General features: G+C 38.9%; 1 long non-coding RNA gene across 10 annotated transcripts in view; it reads right to left on the minus strand.

Annotated features, from left to right (window-relative positions):
• Positions 1-22,525, minus strand: part of LOC103217558 (uncharacterized) — a 333,833-nt gene that overhangs the window by 267,384 nt on the left and 43,924 nt on the right. Inside the window, exon 5 of one of the 10 annotated variants that reach the window (XR_012094254.1) lies at positions 8,605-9,211. The exons of the other annotated variants lie outside the window; for them this stretch is intronic. This is a non-coding gene — a long non-coding RNA (uncharacterized lncRNA). Of the gene's footprint in view, positions 1-8,604; positions 9,212-22,525 lie in introns of those variants that run through there. 10 annotated transcript variants of the gene reach the window in all.

Below are 22,525 nucleotides of genomic sequence, written 5' to 3' on the forward strand. Positions count from 1 at the left end.
CTATTCATACTTTCTGAGCCTTAGTTGCCTTGTTTGCAAAATGGGGATAATATCCAATTCATGATGCCATGAAATATAATGCATGTCAAGTATCTGGCGTATAGTTCATGAGCAAAAAATGCTAACTATTAATTTTTAATGGGCCTGTAATCCAGCATTTTGGGAGGCTGAGGCAGGTGGATCACCTGAGGTCAGGAATTCGAGACCATCCCGGCCAACATGGTGAAACTCGGTCTCTACTAAAAATACAAATATCAGCTGGGTATGGTGGCAGGCACCTGTAGTCCCAGGTACTCAGGAGACTGAGGTAGAAGAATCACTTGAACCCCAGAGGCAGAGGTTGCAGTGAGCCAAGATTGTACCACTGCAGTCCAGCCTGGGTGACAGAGTGAGACACCATGTCAAAAAATAAATAAAAAAATAAAAAATAAATGTAGTGGATGCCATAGTTTAAAAAATTTGTAAGTGTATTGTTGCTGTCTCCTTATAACCCAGAGTAATTATTAAACCTATTCCTGGGAAATTCGGGGAAACTAGAGTGTCTTTTGAAGCTCTCTTTGTGTATATCACTTATTGCCCTCTTGTGATGGGGAAGGAAAATACATGTAATGAAGAATTTAAGACCTCTAACAAGTCGGCTAGATACTTACTAGAGAGGCCCACAAGCTCTCCAATAGAGCTTTCTCCACTGATGGAAATGTTCCGTATCTGCACCATCAAATATGATAATGACTAGATAACATGTGACTACTGAGCATGTGAAATGTGGCTAGTGCCAACTGAGTAAACAAATTTTTATTTTATTTTAAATAATTCAAACATAAATAGCCATACGTGGCTAACACTATCATATTGTATAGCACATTGACACTTTCATTAGAACTTCTTAGGGAACATAAGAGAAAAATAGATCTGAGTGAATAAAAATTCAGCATAGATATCAAAAGGCCTGTTCCCTTAATGCAATCCCTGGATCTTTAGAAACATCTTACTTACTGAGCAATGATGCATCAAAACTTCTGATGGAATCAGCAGGGACTTTGCCAGGTAATATGAGAGAAGTGATGAGCTACATAGATAGCTCTGCCAAAGTATGGTGGAGAGCTCTGCCCAAATATGGTGGAAACAATTGTCAGCTGCTTAATAAGATGAAAAATAGCAGGACTCTTTAGACCTGCCATTATCATAAGCTTTCCAAAGAGGTCTCCCCGACAGAACCCAATGCTGACAGCAGCCACCTCCAGCAGAATCAATGCTTGACAATAAACAAGGAGTCATTGTTAGGGTTGGTTTACAAAGACACAGTCACATCTTGGAAATCCTCATCTTCTCTGTTTTCAGTTGGATGTTATCCTTGTAGAAAAAGGACATGTGACCTAACATACGTTAGTATATAAGCTAACATATTCATAGGTTCTAGACATTAGGACACTTTTAAGTGTCCATTATTCTGCCTAACCCTCACGAACACACAGTCCTACTATAACAAGTAGACATGATGGTGTTTTGAGTCCCCAGGTAACAATGTCAGCTTGGACCCTATTTCCAAAAATTAACAAAATATTTGAGTACTCCCCTTTCCAAAAGATATGATTATCCAAGTAAATGGTCATAGGTCGCTTTGGGTAAGGAATGATGAAAGTGTTACTCCTTATATGTATTATATTGCAGGATATTTCATCCTAAGACTTTGACCTCCTTTCAGTCAATGGGTTCTGGATCTACAAACTGGCTCAGGTCTGTTAACTGACCAAAAGATTATGAGGTTTCATTGCAGTGGCTGCTCTTAGCTTCCTAATCATTAATACTTGATTTCTTTTGGTTGTATAGATTGTAAAATACCATTGTTGACTACCCATCTGTTTTGCCCTTGGGAACATCATACTCTATCTCCACAGCTCACTCTAGGTCAGATGTGCTTGGCTTCCACTCTGACCTTTGATTATTGCAATAATTGTATTCACGTTGCTTCTGATAGTTAAGTGCACGACCTGACTTCTGTTACTTTGGGATTATTTCATGGTCTTTACTAGTCATGATCCCACTTCTATAATATCTTCTACTGCCAGTCGTGGTCTACAGAGGAGTGCCACCACTGAACTCAAAACAAAGCTAGGGCCACTCTCATTACTGCAGTTCGCATCACTATGGCAATAAAGACGTCACCCCGTTGGTTTTTTTTGTTTGTTTTGCATATTTTCTAGACAAGAATTATTATTTATTATTATTATTATTATTTTGAGATGGAGTCTCGCTTTGTGGCCCAGGCTGGAGTGCAGTGGTGTGATCTCGGCTCACTGCAAGCTCTGCCTCCTGGGTTCACGCCATTCTCCTGCCTCAGTCTCCTGAGTAGCTGGGACTACAGGCACCGCCACCACCCCAGGCTAATTTTTTGTAATTTTAGTAGAGACGGGGTTTCACCGTGTTGGCCAGGATGGTCTCCATCTCCTGACCTCATGATCCGCCCGCCTCAGCCTCCCAAAGTGCTGGGATTACAGGCGTGAGCCACCATGCCTGACCGAATTGTGATTTATTGTATTTGTTCTTCCCTATGTAATTTGTCTTTTTTCCTCCGTCTTCAAGACTTCCTCATCAGACTACTTCCAGTAGATTGAATATGATATGCCTAGAGATGCATGTGTGTGTGCATGTGTGTGGGTGTGTGTGGTTTTAATCATGCTTGGTATTCTTTGGTTTTGGTGTCTGATTAAATCTTTGCTTTAGTGTATCATTAATTTGAGAAAATTATCAACTGTTGTGTGGTTGTTGTGGTGGAGGTTGTTGTTATAAGGGTAGAAGCATGCTCTTTTCAAGTTTTTGTTTTGTTTTGTTTTGGACAGGATCTCACGCTGTCGCCCAGGCTGAGTGCTGTGCATGATCACAGCTCACTGCAGTCTCAACCTCCAGGGCTCAGATGATCCTCCCACCTCAGCCTTCTGGGTATCTGGGACTACAGGCACATGCCACCACACCAGGCTAATTTTTGTATTTTCAGTAGGGACGAGGTCTCACTATGCTGCCCAGGCTGGTCTTGAAGTCCTGGGCTCAAGCAATCCGCCCACCTCAACATCCCAAAGTGCTAGGATTACAGGTGTGAGCCAACACACCTGGACATTTTCAGCTTTTTATATGCTGAGCAGAATCCAAAATCCCTTAGTACTTTGACAAGTAAAGTCCATTCCACAGAACATAGTCAGCTGGTGGGTGGTCTAGCCTTACATAGTATATCCATTCTAAAATTCTCTGAGCTTTCTGATTGTTTTTTTCTATGGAAGTTGTGGCATTTTTACTTTTTGCAATGTGGACCATAACATTTTCCAAGTTTCTAAGCTCCAACGCAGAGTGCTATTTCACCATCTCTTGAGGTCTTGTCAGTGTTAAACCCTGTATCATGATACAGTGATCTCGTATCAGTAAAGTCTCCCTTATTCAACTTTGTCTCTTGAATTAGCACCCTTAGAATCCAGTCCCATATAGACTCTTCAGTCTCTGCCAGTGTATGTTGGCTAGATCCTGCAATTCCTTCCATCCCTTTGCTTGCTTACCGGGCTCAGCACTTCCCCAGACATTTCATGTTGTAATTTGACCCCTTGCTATTTGTCAGGAAATATAGGAAGGCAGGTAAGGGTATATTCTGGAGGAGATGGGGGTGTTGGTGTAGTTTTTTTTTTTTTTTTTTTTTTTTTTTTTTTGCAAGGAAGAAACCTCTCTCTACATTGTCTATAAGCAACCACACCTCTCTACATTGTCTAAAAGAAGGAGAAAGCCAAAGGTTTAGGAAAACATAAGAATTTTAGATTTGCAAGTGTATTGACCCAGATATTCCTGTCAGTAATCACACTCCTTTCCACACAGGGCTGTGGATTCTGTAAATGGACCTACCATGATTGAAAATTCAACTTTCTTTGGAGCTCTGACACAACTATAATTAAGCCCTGAGTTTAATCCTCAGCCTGTTCTGACCTCTGGCAGAAAGAGTAACTCTATGAGTTAGAGTTTATGCTTCCAAGGAGGCCCTTGTGTTTTACCTTTAACCTTATAATGGTAAAAAAATCATCTTTACCCTTTTATTCTTTTCCTGTAATGCACTGATCCACCCCAGCAATAGCCCTCTCATTCAATAGTCTATAAATTACAATTTCACATGAACCTCTCAAACGCCTGACCTGTCATACCTGCCAGTGTATTTCTTTTCAGCACTATCCCATTACTTTTTATCACTCACGAAATTTTTAAAAATTACAATGCAAATTCATGCCAGGCTCTATTAGTGCTCCAACTACCAACAGTGATGGTAAACCAATTCTTAAGTCTAATTTTAGAATCTGCTTCCTAAGACCCGTGTTATTACTATACTATGGGCAGACTTTGCTGAAGGTTGGTCATTGTTGGATTATTCTAACTTGTATCATTGCTAAAAATATATAATTTGTTGAATGTCACTAAGTGCTAGAGATGATGGTAAATGCTTTGTGTATATCAACTCTTCCTTTCAACAGTACAACACAGTTATTATTATTTTAGCTGAAGCTTAGAGAATTTAAGTCCTTCGTCCAAGTTCTCACTGTTTGTAAATTAACAGCTTCTGGGGTGATCTGTCCTCAAAATTAACGCCCTCCAAATACTGTGCCAGAGGGCCTTGTTAGAATAAAATAAACTACATGATACTATTAAGTTTATGTAATCTAAAATCTTTGTATTCTGAAAATATATTATTATTTTTACTGATGCTCAAGCCTTGATGTCTTTCTGCCCAGGCACATACCCGAGATAGATTCCAAGATGCACTAAAATATCATCCAGATACAAGATAAGTTCTGTTTAAAAAAAAAAAATACTTAATGTATTTAATAGTACTAGGAAAAGAGGATGGATGGATTAAGAGCACCAAAAAAATTTTTAGAGTCCACTCATTAAAAGCCATAATTGAGGAGGGAAAGAAAGAAGGGACCACACAAACACTCAGCCCAGATGATTAACTTTATCTCTATCTCAGCAGCACAGGGAAAAGTAGCCAAACCAAGTCAACAAGAATGCATTTCTCATGATGAAATATGTTGTTACAGACTCTGTAACATTTGGCTCTATTTTTCAGGAGGACTAGCAAAAATTTTAGCCAACCACTATATAAGTAAAAAATAAGCAAAAGAAGATACAAATATATGCTGCAAGTACTTACAAACAACAAAACAGCTGAAAAAGTCAGGTAAAAGTGATTTTTACTCAAATTGAGTTTAACCCTGGAATGAGACTGTTGTCTCCTCTATTACAGACTGCATAGACATGCAAGCCAATGGTTTTAATTAGATTGGTGCAGTACACAGGCTGGCTTCCATATCAGATCAGTTGGCTGATACCTGGTCCAGCGTATTACAAAATAAGTAGGCAGATATTATAGATTTCCTGAACAGATCAAAAATTTCTTCTGCCCCTATAAATACTCCTCTGGAAAATTACGTAAAGGAGTTACTTTTATGTGGGAACAACATGTGTGTTCTCTTTCAGTATCAGAAGCCTTTATGAGAGGTGAAGCCAGCTGGACTTCCTGGGTTGAGTGGGGACTTGGAGAACTTTTCTGTCTAGCTAGAGGATTGTAAATGCACCAATCAACGCTCTGTAAAAACACACTAATCAGTGCTCTGTGTCTAGCTAAAGGACTGTAAATGCACGAATCAGCACTCTGTAAAAACGCACCAATCAGTGCTCTGTGTCTAGCTAAAGGATTGTAAATGCACCAATCAGCACTCTGTAAAAACACACCAATCAGCACTCTGTGTCTAGCTAAAGGATTGTAAATACACCAATCAGCACTCTGTAAAAACGCCCCAATCAGTGCTCTGTGTCTAGCTAAAGGATTATAAACGCACCAATCAGCACTCTGTAAAATGGACCAATCAGCAGGATGTGGGCAGGAGCAAACAAGGGAATAAAAGCTGGTCATTTCAGCCAGCAGCAGCAACCCACTCAGGTCCCCTTCCACGCTGTGGAAGCTTTGTTCTTTCGTACTTCACAATAAATCTTGCCGCTGCTCACTCTTGGGATCAGCACTACCTTTATGAGCTGTAACACTCACCATGAGGGTCTGTGGCTTCGTTCCTGAAGTCAGTGAGACCACGAACCCACCGGGAGGAACAAAGAACTGTGGACACACCACCTTTAAGAGCTATAACATTTCTCCCCTACCTTTAGGCTACTTCAATCCAACCTCATGGGATTTTTTTTTTTAATTAATGAAATTTGACAGTCAAGAGTCACTTTTTACTGACAGAGAAAGAGAAGTTAGAGAGGAAAGTGATTTCTGTGCTTGTGGATACAGACATTCTCCAGCCTGGCTGAAAGGTTATTTTCTTCACTTATTTTTCCTTTACTAGTCATCTAGTCATTTTCTCCTTTCAAATAATTACATGAATAAACAAGTCATTCAGTTACAGTCTAACTCAAATTTTTTTGTAATAAAAAAATGGAATTACATGTTAAAATTCTCCTCACTGGTCTTGAAAAAGCAAACAGGATCTCTCTAGGAAATTTAGCAGTCAGCTATACATTTTTATAGCTGCAAAGATACTGGTATAATCTCTTTGGTATTACCCAAATAAGAACCATAGAACTGAGTAATCTACAAGATTTAATTAAAAACATATTATGTCCCACTGGGACTTTTTTCCACATCACAGACGTAAGCCTTGTAAAATGCAGAGCATTTAGTAAAATTTTGGTTCAATGTTAACATCACAGTCTGTGAACCATTTTGCAAGATTTGGTCCAGACAACAATGATAATAAAGAAGACCTTCCATCTGTAATTTAATAAAGTATAAGAAATAATTACCACTAAATTGTTGTCTCAAATAAAGTACATATAAATACTGTTCAATATGTTTATTATTATATATATAGTACCTCAGGAACAATACTTACATGAACTTAACATCTCAACATCTGAGACACTATATAAAATTGCTGAAAATCATTGAACACTGGAGAATGTATGCCCACCCACCCCCAACAGAATGATGTTCAATATTGAACAAGGGTCATGTTATACAATACTATTTACCCATACTAGTAGAGATAAGCAGAGATCATTCAAAAGAGACTAGCCAAAGCCTTTATACTTAATTGTAAGGTTATTGTAAGAAGTTTCCCCATAGAGTTACTTTTCTCAAAATATTCTATTTAGTTTCGAAGGGGAAAATTTTTCAGACATCAATTTGATTTCGCCTGTATTTCTAGTCATTCGTATAACTTTCTCTCTCAAAAAGAAAAAAAAAAAAAAAAACCTTACTTTCTTTTTTATGTCAATGTTGTTCACTAGGTGTTATTAATCCTTAATGTGTTAATGATCTTCCTTAGGATAATGTTCTCAACTCTTCATTAGAAGAAGAGTCAGTTCTCCAATTACCAAAATTAATTCTTAGTATACAACACATTCTTAAGTCAGTTGATTTGATCTTGGAAATAATGTCCCCAGAGAAACAATCTTGTAAGTGGTGGTTTTGTTCCCAGCCAAGATTATACAACCAACATAAAATGAAATTCACTACCGCATCTTTCCACCAAGTGTGGTGCTTTTTAGTAGTTAAGCACATCCGCTCCTCCAGGTAGAGGATAGAAATGCAGTTGTCCCAGCTTCACAGTGAGAGCAGAGAATTTCTGCTCTGGTCACAGTAGCTCAGAGTGGGGATCCAAGGATGTCCAGGGGCAGGCTGCTCTCCCGGGAGCTGCCCCCATGAAGGAGCTCCTTGCTGGGAGCAAAGGGAGCCTCAACCAAGGGCTTCACAGCTGCTTCTGCTCTGCTCCCTGTAAAGAAGGCTCTCAAGCAGCAGCCCAGGAGACTCTTTACAGTGAAAACTAGATCTTGTGGCTTTTTATATCAAAACTCTCCAAGGTTTCCCATCACACTTTGAAAAAAAATTCTAAGTCCTTAACCAGACCGGCATGATCTTGCCACTGACCGCTTCCCTGGTCCATTTCCTGGCAGTCTTCCCCGCCTCCCCACCCCATTCACTCTGCTCCAGTCACTCTGACCTCCCTGTAATTTTTCAAACATTTCAAGCATGTGCCTACTTCAAATCCTCCGTCCCTGCTGATTTCTCTACCTGGAAAGCCCTCCTCTAAGAGGAGACATGGCTGACTTCCTCACCGAATCTCCATCTCTGCTCTAATGTCACCTTCTTGGAGGAAGAGATCTTCTCTGGTGGCCACAAAATAGCATTCCAGACACAATCGATTGCGCCACTTCATTTTTTATCACAGCACTTAATACTCTCAGAATCATATTATATATTTGCTTATCTTCCTTAGGATACTGTAAGCCCCATTAGGGCAAGAAATTTTTTTTACCGCTTTATTTTCTTAAACAGTGCATTGCTCGTAGTACATATTTCACCATATGTGTTACATAGATGAATGAGCAGTTTCACTGCTCATTCAAAGAACATTTCAGAGAAAATATTCACAAATCACAAGCCTAAAGTTAAAATTGGCCTCTATCACCTCAAAATTTACCAGCCAATCCCAGAGAATGGTTGTTGGCCATACAATAACTAAACATTTCTCTGAACAAAGAAAAGTCTGGAAAATTAACAACCAGTGATTTTTTAAATGAGTGTATGGAAACTTTCGTCTTATCACTTTGTGCTCTGATTGTAACCAGAAACGCAAATTGCTATCTAAAACTGCACTCTCCCTACTGCTATATATTTTCCAAATTGTGCATATCTATATAGTCTTCCAAAGTTCTTGGCTGAAATGGCAGTTACTTAAAGCTACTGGAATTCCCGGATGCAGCATCTTCGCCTTCATCACACTGCAGCCTTTAAGGCTTAGAGAGACACATTATACTCAACAGGAGTGAGGACTGCTAATGGTGGAGTGACAGAATGTTAAACCTGAGACACCTAAGAAGCTATTTGATCAGCCGCCTAAATTTATATATAAGCAGATCAAGACCCAAAAACAAGAAGCCACTGATGAACATTTACTATTTCATTAAACACTTTTATAAAAAGGTTTTGGTTATAAGACATTATTTACCATTTTCCCCATTTTTGTTGATTTACAAGGGTCTTAGTTTCATGCTGCTATAACAGAATATCACAGACTGAGTAATTTATAAGGAAGAGAAATTTATTTCTCACAGTCTGGAGGCAGGGAAGTCTAAGATCAGGGCGCCAGCATCTGATGAGGGACTTCTTACTGTGTCACCCGGCCTGAAGAAAAAAGAGAAGGCAAGAGAGAGCAAGAGGGGGCTGAACTCATCCTTTTATGAGGAATCCACTCCTGTGAGAATGGCATTAATCCATTCATGAGTGCAGAGATCCCCATGATCCTAACACCATTCATTATGTCCCACCTCCTAACACCATTGAATTTGTGATCAAGTTTCTTACTCATCAATGTGTCTACTTACTATAGACACATTCAAACCATAGTAACAAGCATAAACTTGTTTTGTTTATTTTCCAATTGTTTGTTTAATGAACAACTCTTTAGAACCTGTTGTAGTGAATGGCTGTTGATTTTTGCCTGCTTGGTAACCCTCAGTTCCTCCCCAGACACACACAGCTCTAAATCACTAACTTTTTCCACATCTTGAGGCTAAGTCCTTGGATGGAGCTGAAACCGTCCTCAGATACAGAATGCCTCTGTAGTTCTTAGTTAGTTTCATGCTGCTATAACAGAATATCACAGACTGAGTAATTTATAATGAAGAGAAATTTTTGAACAAAGAAAAGTGCCCTGATAATAACCAGAAATGCAAAAATGCTATCTACAACTGCATTCGCCCTACTCCTACATATTTTCCAAACTACAGATCTATGTAGTCTTCCAAAGCTCTTGGCTCAAATGGCAAGGTTCAGATTGGAAAATTGCCTCTGACCCTAGACTTGCTAACTGGGGAATAGACTAGCCCTCTCCACAGTAAATGGTTTGTGGATGAATACATGACCCAATTAGCACTAATTGCAGGACTCAGAAGTCCAACTTACAAGAGTCAACAAGAGAGGAAAATTCAGTGGGCCACCAGGGGGAAGCCTACTTGAAAAGTTAGCCAACACAATTAAAAGCAGAGACAGGAGATGGAATGAACTATCCAGCTATGTGTACACCTTGATTTTTCTGTTACTTCGGTCAATACACTGAGCTGAGTTTTCTGCCACATGCCACCAAAAGTATATGAACTAAGAAATAACTGCAGAGTGTTGTATAAATGTACAGAAGAAAACAAATACAGGGTTATAATATAGTATTTGAACACACAACAATAGAGCTTTCCACATTGGCTTGCCTTCAGTAAAGATGACCAGCCTTCTAAAACTGGAAGCAGTACAAATATATAGTTAGTAAGTTTCTTGGCTCTGGTTTAAAGCAAGGAATCTACTGCTTGAGTTTTAATCATCTGCATTTCTTCTTCTATCCCAGTCTCTAAGAGAAATAAATGCCAGTAAATTGTTCTAGAAAAAAAAAACCTCGTGGATCAAACTTCCATTTTTACTGGCGTGTAAAAAAGTTTTTAATATAAAAAGATACTATAATTATTTTAAACTGCAGCTGCAAAAAAATTAAGGTCAATTGGAAGATTTGTTTTTATTCTTAAGGCAAATAAATAGATGACTGTAACAATTGCATATATAACTATCCACAGTTCCTGTGACCTACAAATGTAGCTACAGAAAAGGTGCTGTCCAGCATAACAGCTTTCAGCTGGGCAGAGTAATAGTGCCCAGCCAGAAAAGTTCAATTTTCCCTTCTCTGTGTGGGATCACTCACCTAATAGAGCTGGAAATAATAATAACTAGCAAAACAAAATGGAAAAGGTACACCGAGATAAGAGCTTTCCAATTTGAACCCTGTTTAAAAGGGAGGATATAGTAAAAATTCTTTTTTAGCAACACATTTTCCCATCCCGAAGAGCTTTGGAAGGTTTAACGTGCTCTCAGTTTTCTCTGGAGGGCCACAGTCCATGAGTCATTTGGCTAAGTAATCTGTGTTCCAGACTTTTCTTTACTCAGAAGAATGTTTAGTTATTGTATGGCCAACTACTCCTATTTAGCTAACTTACCTTTCCCAGGCATTGACTGGGAAATTGAATTCAAGCATTTATTTGAAGTCTGACTGGAGGTAGAGTCATAGTTGCTATGATTATCCATGGCTGTGTCTACATAGAAACAAAAGTTCTGCTTGTAAACAGTAATGCAGAAAATTAAATCAACCCAAAGAGTTCAGTCGAAAAAAAATACTCTTACTTTTTTAAGTAAGTAAATTGATACCAGTGTGTTTTTACTATGAATTAGGTGGAAAGCTTCTTTACTTTATTTGTATTCTTTACTTATATTTGTAAAAACAGCAAAAATTAATGGAATGTTCTATTAATTCAGAAGTGGATTGATATAATAAAGATGTCCATTCTCCCCAAATTGATATATAGCTTTAATGTAAATCCTAACAAAATCCCAACAAGGTGTTTCATAGATACAGACAGGTTTATGCTAAAATTTATACTAAAAGGCACAGGAAGCTGAAACAATTTCAAAAAAGAAGAATAAATTGAAAGGAATCACTCCACCCACTATTACAGCTTCCTATATAGATACAGTAATCAAGATAATGTGGTGTTAGTGGAAGGATAGGTGCATAGATCCACAGAACAGAAAACCTAGAAATAGTCCCACACAAATATGTCTGACTTTTTTTTTTTTTAAGATGCAAAAGCCATCAATGGAAAAAGGATAGCCCTTTCAACAAATAGTGCTGGAGCAATTAGACATTCATAGGCAAAAACAAAAACAAAAAAAATCGTCACCCTAATCTTCATAACTTTTACAGAAATCAACTCAAAACGATCATACATTTAAATGGAAAAGTAAAATGATGAAAATTTTAAGAAAAATACAGGAGAAAATATTCAGGACCACAAGCTAAATGAAGAGTTCTCAGATTTGATACTAACAACACAATCTATTAAAGAAAAAATAAATAAATTGAGCCACATCAAAATTAAAATTTTTTGCTTGGCGAAAGTCTCTGTGAAGAATATGAAAAGACAAGCAGCAGACTAGGAAAAGGTATTTGTAAATCACATCTCACATCTCTGACAAAGGACTTGTAATATCAAATATATTTAAAATCCTCAAACTCAACAGTACTAGGTTCCACTTTGAGAATTGAAGGGCTTGAAGGACTCTTCAGACCTACTCCACAAAGAAAATCCATAACTAGTAAAATTACCAAAAAAACAAAAAACAAAAAAACAAAACCTCTGAGTTTCTGACATTTGAACTACAGCCCACTCTCACCACCCCCCTCTTACCTCAGTGAAACAGAAACTTCACTTCGGATGGGTACCGTCAAGTACATGTGACTCCTTCTCCCTTTATCTCCCCAGGAGGGGCAGTCCACCATCATTTCTCATCCTTTCTCCAGTTCCATGTTACAGAGGCTAAATTCCAGGTGAGTGCAGCTGAGCAGTCAGCAGCTCCCTTCCTTACCCAGCTTGTAGACTAGAGAGTCTTCCCTAGATAGGGCCCTAGATTCCAGCAAAAATACTAAGAAACTGGACCACTCGTGCATTGCTGACGGGACTGTATAATGATATAGTCATCCTGGAAAAGAGCATGGCAGTTTCTTACAAAACTAAAGATGCACTTACCATATGAACCACAAATTGCACTCTTGGACATTTATCCCAGAGAAATGAACATTTATGTTCACACAGACCCTGTACATGAATATTCATAGCAGCTTTGTTCATAATAGACAAAAACTGGAAACCACCCAAATGTCTTTCCATGGATGAGCAGTTAAACAAATTGTGGTTCATCAAGCCATAGACTACTATTCAGTAATGGAAAGGAATTGATACACTAATCAACTTAGATAGATCTCAAGAAAATTACACTGAGTGAAGAAAAAGCCCACTAAAAGTCCATCTTAAAAGGTTACATACTATATAATCCCATTTATATTACATTCTTGACATGACAAAATAATGGAAAGCAAATTAATGGCTGCCAAGAATTGAAGTTAGGTGGCCATGCAAGGATAGCAGGAGGGTTCCTTGCAATGGAATTCTTCTGTATATTGACTGTGGTGGTTGTCACATGAATGTACCCAGGTCATAAATTGCATAGGGCAAAATACATAGACAAAATACACAGACACCCAGCAGTGAGTGTATGGAAAGCTGGTGAAATCTGAATGTGAATGGCTTGTCTCCACATCAGTTTCTTGTTTGTGCTTTTGTATCACAGTAATGTAGAGATTACGATAGAGGAAACTGGATGAAGGGTACATGGAATTTCTGTGTATTATTTCTTACAACTGCATGTACATCTACAATTATCAAAATTTTAAAAAAGACATTACTACCATTTGAAATAGAAAATTGCCTTTACTTTGCCTTACTGTGGCCCTTTAAGAAATAAAAGACATGAAAAACAGTATTTGAGGGCTACTTTCTCCAGCTATGCTCTGTGACCGCTAACAGGTTGAGGAATTTGTTTTCGTTAATCATAGGTGTTGCCACAGAGGTGATTCGGTGCTGAGAAAGCACACGGTCAGTGGTGTCATGGGCGTGAACCGAGTCCTGGCTTTGTCTCCTGCACAAGCTGTGAAATAGAATATGTGACTTGCCTACTCTCAAAGTCAGACTTGTAAAATGGTGTAAGAATAATATCTAACAGAACTTTGTAAAAATTAACTGTGATTTGAAACATACAGGTAAATAAATGGCCTTCGTAAAGGATTAAACAATTATTGCTGTGAAATTGAAATGAAGCCTCTTTCACCCCACTGTGAGTTCAATAAATATTTGTTGAATTGAATTGAGAGAAGCCCCAAAGGGAGAAGCAGGTGCTGGAAGCCCTACTAGAATCCAGACTGAAATCAGGGCCAAATCTCACAGCTCAGCACAATGGGCAGCGCAGAGGAAACATGGGATAAATGTCTGCTAATGTAATTAGCTAGTGAGATAGGGGCTGGGGCAAAGACAGTGTTGAACTAGTTCACCAATTTGCTCTAGTCTTGTCTTTATCTGTGTAAGGGTAACTGATGCGAAGCAATAAATTACTTAAATATGATAAAAAATGAAATAAAATAAAATAAATCTTAAAAAAAAAAACAAAGAAAGAAATTGAAATGAAGCCACAGTGGCACTTCAGCACTTACCTAGCCAAATCCTGAATTTTATGGATGAGAAACCTGAGGTCAAGAAAAGTGAGTGTCTAGAGTGCCTCAGAGTAGACGTAGAGCAGCTTGTTAGATAAAGAGTGAGGGCTTTGGAAGACCAGTCCCCTTTTCATAAGAGAAAGATTTTAAACATTTGAAGGAAATCACCTACGATTCTACTTTATTTTTATCTCTTCACTGCACCTGGGAGATTCTACATATATTATTACTGTTTCATAAATGAGGACAGTTTCAATTACCAAAGCAAACTGCATAGGCAAATTCTAACAATATACTTTAATTTCATATTCCTTTCTTTGTCACACTGTTAGTCCCAATTTGAAAACCAGCAGTTTTTATTCCCTTCATCTCAACAAAAAGAGAGCAAAGTTCAGGATTTGTAGACTTTTGTTTCTAAATTTTCTTATGGGATAATATAATCAAACACCTCGGTAAGTTTTTATTCATTAAAATACAAATTCTGTCAGCTTAGCCATGGTCTTTACCTTTGGAAAATGAACTTTTTGTTCTTTTTATGGAAAGCTGAATAGAAACGTTAGGATTTTGTTTTATAGCAGTGTTTCATTCTCCAAGTCTACTCGTCTCAAGACTTTTTATAATGCATTACAGACCTGGATTTTCCCAGTTCTCACCTGAGCCAGTAATAACAAGTATATTTAAGAAGGTGCCTTTTTCTGAGCCCCTAGGCTAGGAATATATTCATCTTTATGTACACATGTTCTGATAACCTCATATAACTTTATGTCTTATTCTTTAACAAGTTTCTTTTGTAAGCCAGCCCTGCTGAAACAATAACCTTAAGCTCCCTAAGGGTTTCCACTACCATAATATCAGCTTTCCTGGACTTCACTGTGTCACTACAATTCCCCATGGCTGTGTAATAATAAAAACTACATGTACGGCACTTTAAATATTTCAAAGCGTATTAACCCGTATCAGTTTTACCCTGCGACTCCTTGCCAATGTTATTTTTTTTCTGTTTAAAAGTGAGGTTGAAAACAGAGAGGAAAGAGACTGCCTGTGTTCTTAGGGATGGAGCCTTGGACCAAACAGCAGGGGTCTTTTGGACTCTGGCTCCATTTCTTCCCTGACTGGCAGCCAGTACTCACAACTTCTTGCTCTGAGCTTTCAAGAAGGCTGGATCAGTCACTTTAGAACAGACTCGACCTAGACAGTCTACCAAGGTAAAATGTTGTATCTCAGGAAACCATGGCCTCTCAGCTCCTAGGGTGTTCAATCATAAACTGAATGGCTAATTAAAGTGGATTCAGTCAAATGGGTGGTTAGACACGAAGACATGGAAGGTCATTTCTACTACTGACGTTCTGTGATTATAACAAAATACATTTTAAAGTCTAAACTACAATATCTTTTAGTAAATTGCTTTCTCATTTTCTTCTTCCTTACAGACTATGATTGTTAAAAAGTAGAAAACAACATGCAAAAGGAATTGAGTACAAAAAGCCTAATGGTGGCCAGGTGCAGTGGCGCACGCCTGTAATCCCAGCATTTTGGGAGGCCAAGGCAGGTGGATCACCAGAGGCCAGGAGTTTGAGAACAGCCTGGCCAACATGGAGAAACTCCATCTCTGCCAAAAAAAATACAAAAAATAAGCTGGGCGTGATGCTGCATGCCTGTAATCCCAACTACGCAGGAGGCTGAGGCAAGAGAATCACTTGAACCCGGGAGGCAGAGGCTTCAGTGAGCAAAGATCACACTGCTGCACTCCAGCTTGGGTGACAGAGCAAGACTCTGTCTCAAAAAAAAAAAAAAAAAAGCAGGCTGGGTGTGGTGGCTCACGCCTGTAATCCCAGCACTTTGGGAGGCCAAGGCGGGCAGAACACAAGGTCAGGAGATCAAGACCATCCTGGCAAACACGGTGAAATCCCATCTCTATTAAAAATACAAAAATTACTTTGGGAGGCCGAGGCAGGCGGATTACGAGGTCAGGAGATCGAGACCATCCTCCTGGCTAATACGGTGAAACCCCGTCTCTACTAAAAATACAAAAAAAAAAAAAAAATTAGCCGGGCGAGGTGGCGGGCGCCTGTAGTCCCAGCTACTCAGAGGCTGAGGCAGGAGAATCACTTGAACCGGGGAGTTGGAAGTTGCAGTGAGCCAAGATCGCCACTGCAATACAGCCTGGTGACAGAGCAAGACTCCGTCTCAAAAAAAAAAAAAAAAAAAAAAAAGCATAATGACATGAAAATGTTTGTCTCAAGAATACTCTATGCCATTAATAAATTCTCTCTCTCTCTTTCTTTTTTTTTTTTTTTTTTTTTTTTTTCTGAGATGGAGTCTTGCTCTGTGCTCCAGGTTGGAGTGCAGTGGCCAGATCTTAGCTCACCGCAACCTCTGCCTCCCAGGTTCAAGCAATTCTCCCACATCAGCCTCCCGAGTAGCTGTGACTACAGGCATGTGCAAGCCACCACGCCCGGCTAATTTTTGTATTTTTAGTAGAGACGGGTTTCCTTACATTGGACAGACTGGTCTCAAATTCTTGACCTCAAGTAAGCTGCCCGTCTCGGCCTCCCAAAGTACTGAGATTATGGGCATGAGCCACCGGGCCTGGCCTACATTAATAAATTCTTAATAGTTTTTCCTGCTACTAGTTACTAGTTTCTCTTCTCTCCAATTGACCCTCTATATTAGTGTTGTCCATTAGAACTTCCTGTGATGATGGAAATGCTATCCAGTGCAGTTACAACATCTAGCTATGAAGCCATTAAGCACACGAAATATGACTATAGTAACGAAGTAACTCAATTTTTAATTTCATGTCATTTTAATAAATTTTAATTTAAATATCCACATATGGCTAATGGCTACCATATTTTACAGCACAACCTCATGACCATCAAAGTAATAGTCCCCAAAACAATTCTGCTGCCCTGCTTAAAAGTTTCTCCCAGATCCCATTTGAGAATGAGAGGTAACAAAATATGCTACCCCAAAATATACTACCTTGGCATAAGCATTCTTTTGAGCTTGAGGCACTTGAAAAGAAGCAGATAAAAGAAGAACTCTGACCTTCTTCTTTCTCTTAAGAGCAGAAGATGAAATTTCTATGTGAAAGATGGCCTCACTATACCAGAAGGAAAGTAACGTTCTTATCAAGGATGAGTTGAGGCCAAGAGAATTCTGTACAACCAGACCTCGCTAAAGATTTCTTATCTTCCTTTAGCCTTCCCACACAGTTTAGTCTTTATTCAACCTACTATTTGAGCATTTAGGTTTTGCCACTTCTTTGGGTATTCATTTCCTTATGAGGGCTCCCATGTCATGTAAAACACATAAATACATATGTTTTTCTCCTGCTTATGTCTTACATCAATTTAATTCTTAGGCCCAGACAAAAACTCTTAGGAGATAAAGGTGAAAGTTTGTCTCCCATGCAACCACATCGCTGTTTCTCAAACTTCCCTGTCAAAATACAACTAACAGTTGAGACTGGAAAGCATATTCCTAAGTACAGAAGTTAAACTTAAAAACTGGACAAGTTGGAAATTAACTTAATGCTCTTTTTATCCTTAAAATATGTGTAAATTTTGCCATCCTCTAAGTGACATAACCAAATTTCTCTTAAGACATAAAGGTTTAAACTATCTTGCCATCATATAAAAGAACAAAAATTTCCTACATCCTTCACTGATCAACAGGTGAGAAGCTATTGCACTAATGATACCATTAATGAAATTAACCACTAACAAGTTGAGAAAATCCATCAAAATGAATGATTGCTGCTGCTGCTGAAACATACATCAGGTTTTACACCTAATCAATTTCCCTTCTGGGTATGAGTGTCATATTTTGAGAACTGAGATTCACCTAAGCATGGGATTATAACAGCAATGGTTTCGTTGTTTTGTTTTGTTTTTTTTAACTTTAACAACTGTGTCAGAATAATAATTGTCAGAACGTTGCCAAAAGTGTTGGTGAATGAAAAATAGTTTTAGGTATTTGCTGGTGGATATATTTAACCTGTACCAGTTTATAAAGGAGTAAAATCTCTGCTTGCTTATGATCAATGATACAATGTGTTTTACTTTCAAAGGAAAGATTTATTAAATCATTTTTCCAGTGTATAAAGATGGCTGATGATGTTCTTTATTTTATTGTAAATATAATTTTCATCATGTAAAAAATATATGCTAAACTCATTTAATAATCATTCTTTTTCAGACAAGCGCGGTGGCTCACTCCTGTAATCCCAGCACTTTGGGAGGCCAAGGTGGGCAGATCACCTGAGGTTGGGAGTTCAGGACCAGCCTGACCAACATGGAGAACTCCGTCTCTACTAAAAATAAAAAATTAGCCAGGCATGGTGGTGCATGCCTGTAATCCCAGCTACTTGGGAGGCTGAGGCAGGAGAAATGCTTGAACCCAGAAGGTGGAGGTTGCAGTGAACTGAGATCACATCATTGCACTCACGCCTGGGCAACAAGAGTGAAACTCCATCTCAAAAAAGAAAAAAGAATCATTCTTTTTCAGTAAAATAAATAATACATTTGTAACATGAAAAAATTAGTATAGTATTCATAGAAGAGTTCAATAGGGCCATGTTCTGTATTTTCTATTATTAAATTAAACTACTTTATGAAACCCAATTTCACTGATGGAGGAAGAGCAACGTGCATTTAAATTTGCTGATTAAACCTAATTCACATTTCCTTGCTTAAAACACTCTCTTTCATGGAAATTTTCAGTCAATTCAAAATATACCTTCCCATGAGGGCATTTTTCTTTTCCTCCTCCTTTTCCTAAGATGGAGTCTGCATTCAAAGTAAGCTTTTCAAAGCTTCATAGCAAGAAGCAGGACCTCTAGTTTATTTAACCTTGAAAAGACCATTGAGCAATTTTTCCTTTGCTTGGGAACTGTGCTTTTCATAGTGTTGTCTCTACCTACAATGTTCTTCTATTTAGCTGCAAGATTTCTTGTGATTTTTCTCCTTTGAAATGTGTCTGGGTTTTTTAATATTACTGCAAAGGTAATGGCTACAAGAGGCATCGTGTTGTAGATTCATTTACATCTCCTCAATCGCAAGCTTCATATTTTAAACAAACATCTTATCTCTCTCTCTCTCTCTTAATCTTATCTCTCTTAATTTGGTTTTCCTGTGCATTTTCTAGCTGTGTTTGTCATGATGCTCCCACCTTCTTTGCTGCCAGTGCCAATGCCAGGGTCAGATTGCTCTAAACTTTCCTTATTACCATGAATATTTACATTGGCTTTAAGCATCCTATTTTTGTCCACTGCTCTATGTTCCTGAAACTGCCCAATGGGTTCTCCTTGCCTACTGCCCGGACAAAGCCAATTTATCAAGACAGGGAAATTGCAATAGAGAAAGAGTTTAATTCATGAAGAGCTGGCTGTGTGAGAGACTGGAGTTTTATTATTACTCAAATCAGTCTCCCAGAGAACTCAGGGACTGGCGTTTTTAAGGATAATTTGGTAGGTAGCAGGCCAGTGAGTCTGGAGCACTGATTGGTTGGTTCAGAGATGAACTGATAGGGAGTTGAAGCTGTCCTTTTATGCTGACTCAGTTCCTGGGTGAGGGCCACAGGACCGGTTGTCAGGTGTCGGTGGGGACATCCCACTGTCAGAAATGCAAAAACCTGAAAAGACATCTTAAAGGTCAATCTTAGGTTCCGCAATAGTCGTGTTATCTTCAAGAGTAATTGGGGTAGTTGCAAATCTTATGACCTCCAGAACAATGGCTGGTAATTATTTAGAATTCAAGCTCCTCTCATCCTTTCTTGGTAGCCTTTCATTAGTTTTACAAGAACAGTTTAATTTGGGGGAAAGGCCATTATTTAAACTATAAACTTAATTTCTCCCAAAGTTAGCTTTGCCCACACCCAGGAATGAGCAAAGATTAGCCAACCTGTGAGTTAGAGACAAGATGGAGTCAGCCATGTCAGATTTCTCTCACTGTCATAATTTCCTCAGTTATAATTTTTGCAAAGGTGGTTTCATTCCCAATTGTCTTTATAATTTTCCATTATTACACATTTAAAATGTAAACTGACTGACAGAAAAATTATCTAAAACTTCCAAACAGTATCACTGCTTCCGTATTATCAGAGAATACACTGCAGGAAGTAGAGCCAAGCATACCAGTAATCATATGTTTACAGACTAATCTTCCTTTGGCTGTAGTTCTAGAAGAAAGTTGATCAGATATGTGGACTGTTTGTGTATTTGTGTAGCAAACATTTTCAAAAAATAGTGGTAGTGACTCAAACTGGTAAACATGTGTTTCTCAAAAAAACAACAACAACAACAAAAAAAACCCTAACTCTTAGTGAGCCTTCCAGGACTCATGGAGGAGTCTCATTTATCAGCTAACCTGTCTCATAGACTAGAATCTGCTATGCGGACCTGCAACATTAACCACTGTAATAGACACTGTCAGGCTGGAACCAAAGGCGGCCTTTTTGCCGCAGCTTTTTCAGCTGTCAGGTCCTTCAGGGTCAGGCACAACAGCAAAGAGCCTCCTTGTCTAGGTCAATGCCCTTTCCAAGAAGGTCCACCTCCAATGACTGATACATGGAGGCTGGGTCATTTCAACCCCATGCAGAGCCACACTGACAGAGCATCTTTAGTTCCAAGTTTCTCCATGGAGTCTACAGAGGCTATCACAGGGCCTGCTTTGACGCTTGGCTTCTCTCTCAGCTCAATCCTGCATCCTTTTCCTTCTTTCCACAGTAAACTTCCTACATACTAATCTCAGTCTTGGTAACTGATTTCTGGAGAACTCAATCTGCTGCCACATAAGTTCACTTTCCTGAAATAGTCCTGTTTCTTACAGTACTGATACCATAACAAACAATTATCTGATCTTCTAGTCGTTCACTAAGCGTAAAATATTACATAAACCATCTAATCTAGTGGTTCTAAATGAACCACTGGAGAGATTTCTTTTTTTTAATATTAGTATCCAGACCAATTAACTGTGGGAATAGGCCCCAGGAATCTGTATTTTTTAAGAGCTTTCCATGGGGTTCTAAAGTGTAGCCAGGATTGAGAACACTCAATGCTTTCAGGAAAAAACATACAACTAACCAAGGGGGGAGAAAAGGATTCTGCTGCATTTGCCTGTGCTTACGTATGCTAAAACATGTTCCCACCACCTAATATGCTAGCCGGTTTGCACACACACCCATTACCTCTGCTTTTGCTCATGTTCCAGTGGGTGAACTATTCGCGCTTCTGGTCAAGACCAGCTTCTCCCTCTGTGCAATGGATCCCATCTTCTCAAGAACCTCTCTCTAGACAATGTCCCCTTCTGTTCTGCACCATTACTTTTTCTTTCTCCACTGTATTGTTTCCGTTAACATGCAGACAGCCAGAGATGTCTCCATTCTTTACAAAAAGAAGAATCTCAACCCCACATTCTTCTCCAGCTACTTCCAGTCTTCCAGCTACTGAGTCATGCCTCTGCTCCTTTTTCAGGCAAATGTCTTCAAAAAGTTAATTGTATATGCTTTCACCATTTCCTCACCTTCCATTCTCTCTTGAGCCTACTTTAATCAGGCTTTTATCCCAACCCTCCAACCAAAGATGCTTTTATCAAGGGTGCAGTGACATCGACATTGCCAGACTTAGTCTGCATATTGCTAAATCTGTCACAAGCCTTTGACACAGTCCATCACTTCCTCCTTGGACACCGTCTCAAGTGTCTGGTGTCCTGAATAGCACACCCTATTGAGATTCTCCTCCTGCTCTAATGGTCCCAGTTCTCCTTGCTGGCTCCTCATCTTCCCAGTCACTACACATCACTTTGCTGAATGAGGGGATTATCCCAGTTTTATGGCTTTAAATATTATCTCAATGCTTGAGATACTCAAATGTATATTTCCAATGCAGACTGTCCCCTGAATTCCAAGCTTATTTACCCCAACTATCTCTTTCAATCTCCACTTGGATATATAATTATCATGTCACACTTAGATCATGCCAGTTCTTCTCAGTCTCAGTAAATAACAACACCAACCTACTTGCTCTTGCCAATATCTTTTTTCTTTTTTTCTTTTTTCTTTTTTGAGTCCGGGTCTCACTCTGTCACTCAGGCTAGAGTGCAGTGGTGCGATCATGTCTCACTACAGCCTCACTACAGGACTCAGGTGATCCTCCCACTTCACACTCCCGAGTAGCTAGGACTACAGGCACATGCCACCATACTCAGCTAATTTTAGTATTTTTTTTTGTAGAGATAGGGTTTTGTCAGGTTGCCCAGGCTGGTTTCGAACTCCTGAGTTCAAGTCATCCACCCACCTCGGCCTCCCTAAGTGCTGGGATTATAGGCATGAGTCACTGTGCTTGGCTCTAAAAT

This window comes from Chlorocebus sabaeus, chromosome 10 (genome assembly GCF_047675955.1).
Source record: "Chlorocebus sabaeus isolate Y175 chromosome 10, mChlSab1.0.hap1, whole genome shotgun sequence".
NCBI lineage: Eukaryota > Metazoa > Chordata > Mammalia > Primates > Cercopithecidae > Chlorocebus > Chlorocebus sabaeus.